The sequence below is a fragment of the Gallinula chloropus genome, assembly GCF_964237585.1.
Source record: "Gallinula chloropus genome assembly, chromosome: 8".
In the NCBI taxonomy this organism is placed as follows: Eukaryota; Metazoa; Chordata; class Aves; order Gruiformes; family Rallidae; genus Gallinula; species Gallinula chloropus.
In genome coordinates, this window is record NC_140093.1 from 18,058,500 (window position 1) to 18,069,247 (window position 10,748).

Genomic DNA, 10,748 nt, shown 5'->3' on the forward strand with positions numbered 1-10,748 from the left:
CTTTTTGAGGCCCTTGTCTTTTTACATAACACAAACCACTGAAGTTAAATAACTGAGTACTCAGCATTGTACAGTCCTGCCTGGTCACACAGCCTTCTCTCACTGTTTTCTCTGAAAAAAAAAAAAAAAAAAAAGCAAGCTACAGGCAGATTAGATTGGACAGATTTTAATGCCTTCAATTTTTTTTTTTTAAATTATTTTCCAGATAGTGCCCATGGTGACTGGCACAAGTGAGATGATGTGGGTAAGCACAGTTCGCACTTTGAAATGGTCACGGTTACTGTGGGGAATCCAAAATTCTGCAGGACACTCTTCTTAAATAACTAGGGCATGTAAACATTAGCATGAAGCAGGGTTTCTATCTGTGCCTCTCTATGTGGAGGAAATGAATGCCAGTTATTCACTGAGTGTATGTTCATGGCTTTGCATTCATGAACTGACCGAGTTTGGTGAGGAGTTTGTATTCATGGCATTAATTAGCAGATTTTCCTCTTCTTAGGGCACAGGTCAGTATTTTTCGTACTCTGTAACACACACAGAAATTAAGCCCCAAAAATCTTATTTTTCCATGAGATCAACAGACTAATCACTGTAAAATTCTGAAATAACAATTTCCCACCTCTCGTTATTGAGGTGCACACAAACCGTGATAAAGCCAGTTACCTACTGGCCGTCTGTTTAATAGGCAAGTCCATAATTTGGTCTCTGAATCTCTCAGACTACTACTAAGCAGTAAGTGAGCCCAGTCAAACTCTACTAGAAGTCCCAGGAGAGCTGGGGACTTTGCCAGCAGTGAGAAGAGCCTCTCTAAATGCCAGTGCCCCTGTTCTAATGACAGGATTTCTGACACACCAGAAGCTGTTTGTCAGGGCTGTTACTCTGTTAGCTGGCTCTTAAGCTTTGCAAAGGCATCATGGAAAGAAAATGTTTCCATTGCCTTCCCTTTCACAAGAAGCACCGTTGTCTTCATCACTTATCTGCCTGTAAGCTGAGGGCTTTCATGGGGGATTTTTTACTGGGTTGGTTTTTTTTTTCATCTACTGTTGGGTTTATAAATTTAAGTAAGTTCCCATCTGCCAGGAGCTTCCAAAGAGTGCTGGCACTTAACCCACTCAAGAAGCTCGCCATGACGATTACACACCAGTTGTGCTTCTTCACAACAATAACTTCTGACCACTGCACCGGAAGAAAATCCTCTCATTTATTGTTTCATAGCCATGCATCTCAGCAGCCTTAGCTTCACAAGAAGAGGATGAACCTTCTGATATTTTACAAATTTTTCAACCAAATCTCCTTAGCACCGTGCAGCTCTTCGGCTTGGTAGGTTCGCTTCGGGTTTGTTTTGTCACAGGCTCTTGTTTCAGTTCAGGCTCTAAAGAAAACAAATCGTTATCACTTGCATTGTTAAAGCCAAAAGTAAGGCCATAGAAAAAATATATATAAATTCTTGGAAGATTTTGTAGATTGGTATTCATGAAACAGCTGGAGATGAAACATACAGCGTTAATCCTGTCCAGTTGCTCCTGGTCATGTTGCACATTCAGGAAATTCATAATTAGGTGGTTATATCCCCAGTGTTTCCCCTGCAGCCCTCTTTGCAGCTAGCAATTTATCTTCCATCTCACTATTAAAAAAAAAAAAACAACCAACAAACTCCAACCAAACAAACCCAACAAAAAAAAAATAACTGCAAAGAAAGAAGCGGGGGAGGAAAAATACATGTGGGAATAACTTAAAATACTCTTAATTGTTTTTTCTCTCTGCAGAAAATAATCAGCTGTTGTCATTTCTGCACATACCAGCAACCTTCTGCTGATCTATCGCCCTTGTCATGGTCCTTTGTGCTATGTCTCCTTTCTCCTTCCTCCACACAGTATTTATTTTGCCTGTTCATTTTTGCTTTCCCCTTGACAGTCCTGCACCCGCTTCCCTGTGAAGGGCACCCACACCTGGCAGTTTAGAAATAAACCTTTTAGAAAGGAAACATTTCTGTTTTTTTCCAAATTGAAGCACTATATGCAGGGGCGAGGGTGTGTGGGGGGTGGTTCTTCATAGCTCCAAGGTTTCTAGTGTATTCCAAAGTAGTTTCTGCTCTTTATTTTGACTTCTTTAGTGGTATCATGAAAGCCTTTCCCTGCACACTGGGAATCTTCATCCTGCACACAACAAAGTGTTTTGTCAAAAATTCATATCCATTTTAAATCAGTCAGGGTACAATTGGAAGGATTTTTCTTCTTTTCATAGCCTTTAAATAGACCAGCCTTATCTCCTCTTAATTACATGCATATGCAGAGTGTGTATACAGGGCAATCAATGAGCAGTTGCCAGCTTTGGAATTAGTTACCGGTGACTCAGCGGTTTGCTCTGCAAAGCATTAAATAGAAGTGGTATAAACAATAATTATTCCTGATTTTCCCCCAAAGTAATTTAAAGAAAGCACCTGGGAAAACCAAAAAACAAGACTAGGTTGATAACTCTGCTAGTTGAAGTTCAGGAGTTTCCATAGCTGTGACAAGGAAGGCACACTGGTGGCTCAGCAAGCCTGGCTTGCCAGGGATTAAAAAAACCCCACAGCAGCTTCATAATACACACAGTGACTGCACAAATAACTTTCGAACAACAACAAGAGTCATAAACCCCTCTGGAATGGCAGTTATCACAAGATGACCCTAAATCCCAGCAAGAGGTTTGGAAGAACCAGCCCTCATCCCAGGCTTCCTCCTAACATCTCTTATCCATGGAGCGTCACCCACCTTGCTGTGCGCTCATGGCTTCCTCCTCCTAAGTGTATTTGCCGTCACAAATGCAGCAGACACACACCTAGACTGTGTCTTTCGTTTTCCTAGCCATCCCAGACTCCCTGGCTGATGGTGTGGAAGCAGAAGGCTCACTGCTTTCGAATGGAGATGCCCAGTCATGCCCACATATAAGTTCTCTTTGAGACTGTCATGGAAAAAGCACAGTGATTTTCAGTGAAGTAAGACAGATCTCCTCAAGAGCCCTCTGTATCTGCAATAAACCAAGCTCTTATGCCAGGTGGGAGACCCTTATGAAAAAACTATCACCAAGTTTCAATACATCATCTCAAAAAAAAAAACCAAACAAACCAACAAACCCAGAACATTGAATAATTTAAGAAAGTTTCATGTCAGATTCCTTTCCATGAACTACTTTTCCCAGCTCTACCCCAAAACTGCACAGCATCATGTTGAGCGTTACATCGAAAAGCAGACACGTTTTAAAAACTATTCACAAGCTGCTAACTTTTCCAGACTTAGACTCTCATGCCTGAGATAAGGTATCTATTTCATGTTCGTAAATAATTGAGTCTGGAATATAAGTGTTTTGGTACGGCCTTGGAAAAAACTTTTCACCTAACTGTGCCTTGGGCTAGAGGGATTTAAAAAAATAACGCTGCTTTTACAATTCTTTTACTTCTGTTATCTACAGTAAATAGCCAGGCTTACCCTCAGGGCCGTGCTGTGTCAGACACACCATCACAACCAAATTCTGCCCACCTTCAGTGTTTTATTTTTTAACAGAGTGAAGATCCAGCAGCACACCCTGAAGATCGACAAAAATCTGGAATTATTTTTGACCAAGAGAGGAGCAAACAAACAAGACGAGGCAGACAGCGTGAGGTCTTAGCTCCTACCTTAGAATCACAGAATCATTGAAGTTGGAAAAGACCTCCAAGATAATCCAGTCCAATCATCCCCCTACCACGTATATTTCTAACTAAACCATGTCCCTAAATACTTCATCCAACCTTTCCTTGAACACCCTGAGGGACAGTGACTTCACCACCTCCTTGAGCAGCCCATTCCAATAAGAGAACATTAGGAGTTGGAAGGGACCTCAAAAGATCATCTAGTCCAACCCCCCTGCCAGAGCAGGAATGAGCAATGCCCAAACACTCTTTCTGTGAAGGAATTTCTCCTCATTTCTAACCTGAACCTCCCCAGCACAACTTGCAGCCATTCCATCTTATCCTGTCACTAGTTATCTGTGAGAAGTAGTTGAGTCCCAGCTCTCCACAACCTCCTTTCAGGGAGCTGTAGAGAGCAATAAGGTCTCATCTCAGCCTCTTCTTCTCTGGGCTAAACAGCCCCAGCTCCCTCAGCTGCTCCTCATATGATTTGCCCTCCACCCCCTTCCTCACCTTCTTTGCCCTTCTCTGGACTTGCTCCAAGACCTCGATGTCCTTCTTGTAGTGAGGGACCCAGAACTGAACCCAGTATTCGAGGTGCAGCCTCACCAAGGCTGAGCACAGGGGGATGATCACCTCCCCGATCCTGCTGGCTACGCTATTCCCGATACAAGCCAGGATACTTGTTGGCCTTCTCAGCCACCTGGGCACACTGCCGGCTTGTGCTCAGGCAAGTGTCAACAAACACCCCCAGGTCCTCTTCCTTACTTGTCCTTTCCCTTACTGCATGCACCTTGGCAGACGACAGCTGTGCTCCACGATGCTGTGAAACCCTGTCCATGGACAGCCCATGTCATTCGATGGCTGCTAGTGCAGAGCTGAACTTGTACCTCACCGGAGGGCTGAAGGAATGAGCGTTGCACATTAAAATGAGGTGGCAGGTGGATCCTTTACAGGTTGCTGCTGCCTTCTTTCTTATGAGACTTGAAGATTCATGTGATTTAAACCCTGAAGTGAGAGGAAAGCAGACAGAGTAACTTCCACTCCCCACACGGTGATTATGTGAGGCTTGATTGGTGGGTGATCTCCAAAAGAAAGTTGTTGCAGAGGAAAACTGATGTAAAAATGACAATTATTCCTGTTTTAATATAAATCTTATGCCATGTACTCTAAAGATAAACATAATCAACATTTTGGGAGGACTGACAGAGGTGTCACGGATGTTTCCCATGTTTCTGATTCCACTCTCCCCATTCTTCAGCGTTAGAGACAGAGCAGCAAAATACAGTCATCTGCTTTGGGTTGCACTGTTCACCAATTCCTCACCACAGAGTGTGTATTTCTGTTTCCCTGAATTAAATTCTCTTCAAGATTTGCTGAGCTGATTCCCAGCACCCACAGCCAGTGCTCCACCTTGTATGTACACTGCAGGGCACCGCGCTCCCTCCTCACCCGAGCCCAGGCACAGCACCCAGCCAGGGGCTGGCAGCACTGTGGGGTCATGTGCAGATGTGACTGATGCTTCTCCTGTCACCTGGTGCTACCCATGCATCGATACAGAAGAGGCAGGTCCCCAGTGAAGTTTCTACCCTGCCCTGTGAGCGTTGTTCAGTGTCTCTGTCAGAATCGGTTGGACAATGGGCACTAGCCAGTGGCTGGTAATGAGGTTAATGCCACCCCGACTGTGACAGCCACATGTCTTGTGACAGTTTTGCAGCTCTCATGACTGTCAGTCCCCAGCTGAGGTCTTGGCCTTGCTGCAGCCAGGCAAAACTACAGAGCCTGGGTTTCAGTCAGGTTTCGGACCCTTGGAAATGCTGGTGAGTGACCCAGTTCCAGGGATAATCTCAGGATATCTGCAGGATTCCTGCTTCTTCTGGGTTCCCATGCCACCAGGTTCTGCCTCCCCTGCCATGTAACCCATACTTCCTCAAGCCACTTCGGTCTCTCTCCCTGTGCCTTCAGCAATCCACTTTGGTTACCCTGGTCTGTTTTTACTACTGGGCCTTTTTTACCATCCCAAATTCAGAGGCATCCTTAAGCCTTCACAGTCTGTAGCCCATCTTGTCTATAACTTCACCGGTTCCTCCCAGCTCAGCTTCCTGCTGAATGAGGATATGAAAGGGCAAAGATGCCCAAGAACCTTGGTCTCCCTTACCACAGACCACATCTCTTCACAGCTGAGGTTACAAGCCACAGTTACACGAGCAATAATACTGGATCTGTGTACTTCCAGACTTTTTTCTCAGCATATTTATCCTGGAGCAGGCATCTCTGTTGAATTTGTCTGCATGCACAATACAGGTCATGCCAATGTGACACCTTTATGCTAACCCTGCATCTGTTCTGCTTTTACATTCAATGTATAGCTGGGATGGAAGTGATGGATAGTGCCTGATCTGGCATAAAGCCTGGCTGTTCCAACTTAACCCATCAGAAATTAAAAAATGAACTGGAACTGGCAGAGAGAGTTTAGACCATATAAATACTTGGTCTCATACAGCAGCGCTTTTTAATCCTGCCCTAAAGATAAATTCATTGTGTCATCACACCACTCCCTTTGTCCTTCGGTGCTTCGGTTCTTCTGTAACTATAAATACGGATCCCAGCACTTCTGTAATGGGATTCACACACATTCCTCACGGAAGTGCATGCCTACCTGGAAGCAATACAGAATGGATACTGATCATTTCTTCTGACTAGCACTAAAATCCTCAAATTAGCCCAAAACCACATCAGAGTGTTGAGGGGAGGCACGTATAATTAATTGCACCCTGAGATGAACGTATCCACAATAGATGTGGCTGTTCACTTTATAGGGCAGTTATGAAAATACTCCAAACAGCGAAGCCCTTGCAGGATTGGGGGCCAAGATGGAGCTGGTAGAAAAAACATAAATCTCTCTGGAAAAAAAATCCCAACCAAGCAATGAAGAAGAGTGCTAATTCCAGCAAGTGCTCAAGATATGCCCAGATCTTACTTTACATTTCTTATGGAGTGGTGTGCATGGAAAGCCAGCGCTACACTTACTCCTGCTGGGGGAAGATCTGAGCTCCAGATAATGGGTTTTTTTCTTTTTAAGTCTTAGTAACACATCTCTCTTTACAGGCTTGAACTTGATCCTGAAAACTGCTGAGTTCCATTCGTTGATTGACTCTGTGACTCCACCTGAATAATAATAAAATCACACCTGGATATTTTAAATATAGTTCACTGGATTTAAAAGAGAAAACTTTTGCAGTCAGTAAACCATGCATCAAACACTTAGCTGTGTTAAGCAGGGGATGGAGGAAACACTTGAAGTGAGCTGACGCAAATGCTACCTTTTAAGGAGTCAAAAGATATTGCTAAAGGAAAAATACATCCCTTTTTGGTGAGAAATCAATTAATAAGGGTCTTTTTTACTCAAGACTCAGATTAAGACAATGAAAGTTAAGAAAGTGAGAGCACAAGAAGTTTATAGATTGCTTTTAAAGACTAACAGACAGTATTGGTGGGATTTCTTTAAAGAAGTTCAAAATAAGAGACCTCAGGCTGCCCAGAACACACAGTGTGTGGGATTGCCTCGACAGGCCGGGGAAGAGCAGGTGAATGGGGTTTGAAATCTGGGATGAAACAAAGTGATCTTTTCCCATCTCCTGATTAATTACATTGGCAGAAACAAGCTGCTTAATAAGGTTGCTTTGGGTGAGAGCTGCAAACCTGAATCCATTCCCCTTAATTTAGAGGTAAAACCCAGCTAAGCCTGTGGCATTTCTGCATTGTTTAGAATACACGTTGGGTCAGGCTGAGCTTTATTCCACAGGTTGCAGCTCCAGCAGTAGGTTCACTGGCAGCTGTTCAGCCCTAAGCAATCGCGACCCCTCACCACTGGCAGGTACCTCTGTGCTCCGCTCTCTTGTTTGTGCTGGTCCTTCTGGTTTCTGCATCAATGTTGTGAATCAGGTCAGGAAACTGATCTGGCTGAAAAACAGCATTCCTGAAACCGTTTTGGGTTAGATTTTCTCTTCCAACAAGGTGTATCTCCACAACTGGTTTCACCCAGGATAAGCGGCAGTGGCCAAAGGCAGGGCTGGTGGGCTGCCACGCTCAGGCAGGTGTGAATGGAAGGTGAGGACAGCTCTACCTTCAGACAGTGTTACTGCCAAGGACACGCAGCAACACGACTTTGAACCACATTTCGTCTGGGCATACATCCCATACGGAGTCCCACCAGAGGAAGACAATTCTCCTTCATGTCAAACACAAGGGACTTGTGGTTCAGAACAGAAAAAGCTGTATTACTTCCTCTCTTGCTAAACATTTCTGAGCAGTTACAGTGTTTGCCCTGTTGACAGGTGTGAAATCCAGCCTGGTCACTAATCCCTTACCTGCTCCCAAGGATAACTGACTCCTAAGCTTGAAGGTTGCCTGCAGCATTTTCAGTTGGGAGGTAGCCCAGCTGCCACAGAACAAAGATCCAAACTTGCTGATAATCCAGCGATGCTGGGGTTACATTACCAATCTTGCCCACACCCTGAGTCATGTGTCTGCTGCCTCAGTTCCTTCTTTTTGCTTCCCTGATGAGCACATGCATGCACTCACATGCATGTGCGCACAAACCACAGGCTGGGGGGTCCAGGAGAGCTTCCTGCATTCAGATTCATGCAGCCTAAATTCCACTTACAGGAGTTTAAGGTGTAAATACTTCTGGATGCTCAGATGCAGCTAAAATAAACCATTAAGCTATGGACCTCAGCGGAGCTTACACTAGAGTGTGGTCTCAGGGGTCTGGTTTGTAGTAGGTACACTGTACATAGAGCTAGTTCCTCCCTCTAGACAACCGAAGCTGCATATTTTTGTGTCCTCCTGTCTTGGCTGCCTCTGTCCATTCTTTTTCCTTTATGAGGACACTGCTAGTTCCTCTGCTGCATGTTAGCCCTCTGCTCAACTTTCGCCCTGATGGTTGGCAAATTCCCCGTCCATCCATTCCTTGCCTGCCCCCAGACTCTCCCCCTGCAGATGAAAGGTCAGTCTAATTATGAATCTCACTCGATAGACTCAACAGTGCAGCTACTTCATGTTAGCTCTCCTATCTTTGTGAGCCACACGCAGTAAACTGAGGGCGGCACCAACTCATGACAGCGTGGTGCCCCAGCCAACTGCCCTGGGGTGCAGCTGGGACCACGGGAAGGTTCCCCATCCCACTGCCGTGAGCCAGCCAGTTCTCATCACCTCTTGCTCTGGAAGTTTAGTACTTTCCTCTCTTAATATTGGGCTCTTGCTATCACAACCCTTATAACAAGGTCTTTTTAGACTATATATATAAAAAAAACCCCATGTATTTGCTTTCCACTGCTGTTTTCAGGAACATTCATTTGCATTTGCTTGCTTTTTCAGCATGCTGACATGCAAATACCCAGAACGCTCTAACAGATCTCCATTCAGAGCTGCTCATGTTAGCGCCTGAGAAGTTGAGCATCCTTCACTCTGTATACAGGTCTTTCTTCTGCAAATAAAGCTGGAATTAATTCCCCATCAGGATAAATCCTTTGCAGGTGAAAGCCTTTCAGACCTCAAAACATCTGAAAAAATTAAATCAGCAGCTTCCCTAAACATCTTAAAATCTTCAAAAAGAGTAAAGATGAAGAAGAAAAAACCCACGGAGGACAGCCAACAACTTTGAAAGAAAGCCCGTGTGGAGAGATGGAAGTGTTTGGATGGGAGGTTTCCCCAGGGTGAAGTGTTGCTTAACTGCAGGGCTGTTTGAAATGACCTGTCTGTGCTTAAGCTCCAGATTCGGTTCAGTGCTGTTCACCCAGGCATGTTCGTAGCCAACCTCAGGCAGAGCCAGCACTGACTTCTCAGGAAGTAGGGTGGGTTTTTTTCTTTTCCTTTTGTTTTTGGACCTACCTCAGAATTAGTTGTGTAATTATAACTTAAATTATAAATGACCCACAGTGATAAGAGACATGCCTTAGCTCTCCACTGCACACGCCTGTTTGAGCTATTTCCCTCTGGGTATTGCCCTAGTGCAGGTTCTCCTCAATGTCCAGTACAGAGTTATTTGTTCGTATGACTCAGGAGTTTCAGGGAGAGTGGAATCTGGCCACCTAGTTTTCTCTGTGCTTTGTAAGAAGGCAGGAAAAGAAAGGGAGGAATAATTTTATTTTCCTCAGATGCTATCAGTGCTTGGTCATATTTTATTTCTTCTTGGGAGCCCTGGTCTTTGACCTCCCCATTGCATACCTGAACTCCTTTCTTTTGGTGCACATGGTTTTTCTGAGGATTTTGGTCATCCCACCTGGAGAATGAAGTATGGTGGGTCAGTGTTTCAGAATGACCCTTCGAGGCATCCCTTGGGTACCAGTGGGCTGAACAAGTCTGTGAAGCCAGGATAGTGGGAATGTGGTGAAGAGGATATGATCACTTGGTTGAGACACCAAATGATGGATGTGTTTATCAGACAGTGAACTACTTCGATAGGTAAGTCAGGAGGCTCAGTAATCGAGGCAAGGAGATGGGGCAAGATTTAATCTCTCTTCCTTTTGTGGAACCAGAGGCAGAAGCCTTGCTGGAAACAGACATTTCTCCTCCCTGCTCTAGAGTGGTTTGACAGATGAGCTTTCCTACAGAGCAGAGATCATCCCAAGCCTTCCTCCTGCTTTCCATCTCAGCTTTTCTGACCCCTGAGGGCTTTTCCCCTCTACAATTCAAGAGCCAAACAGAAAAGGACATACAAGCCCCTGCTTTCTTACCCTTCTTCCTAAATTCCTCTAGCTGGGTTAATTTTGTTGTTCTTGGGTTTACTGTGGTATTTTCTTTCAAGTTTCATGGATCCTGGAGGCCCCTTTATCTATGATACCACCGAGACTTTTCTATCAGGACTGTACATAACCAGAGCAGACATCTTCAAACACATTCTACCTACTACAAGGAGCAACACACTCAAATCACTGGTCATGTTTAGACTTCCACTGACTTGTTTGGGTGTCCCAATTCAAGGAAAATCTGCAAAAGCAAAGGCAGCATGAGCAGAGTTCCTCTTGACCTTCCCTTATCTGTAGACAGAGACATGGATCCATAAACTCAATGTTTAGTTAAAACATAACTGCTGGCA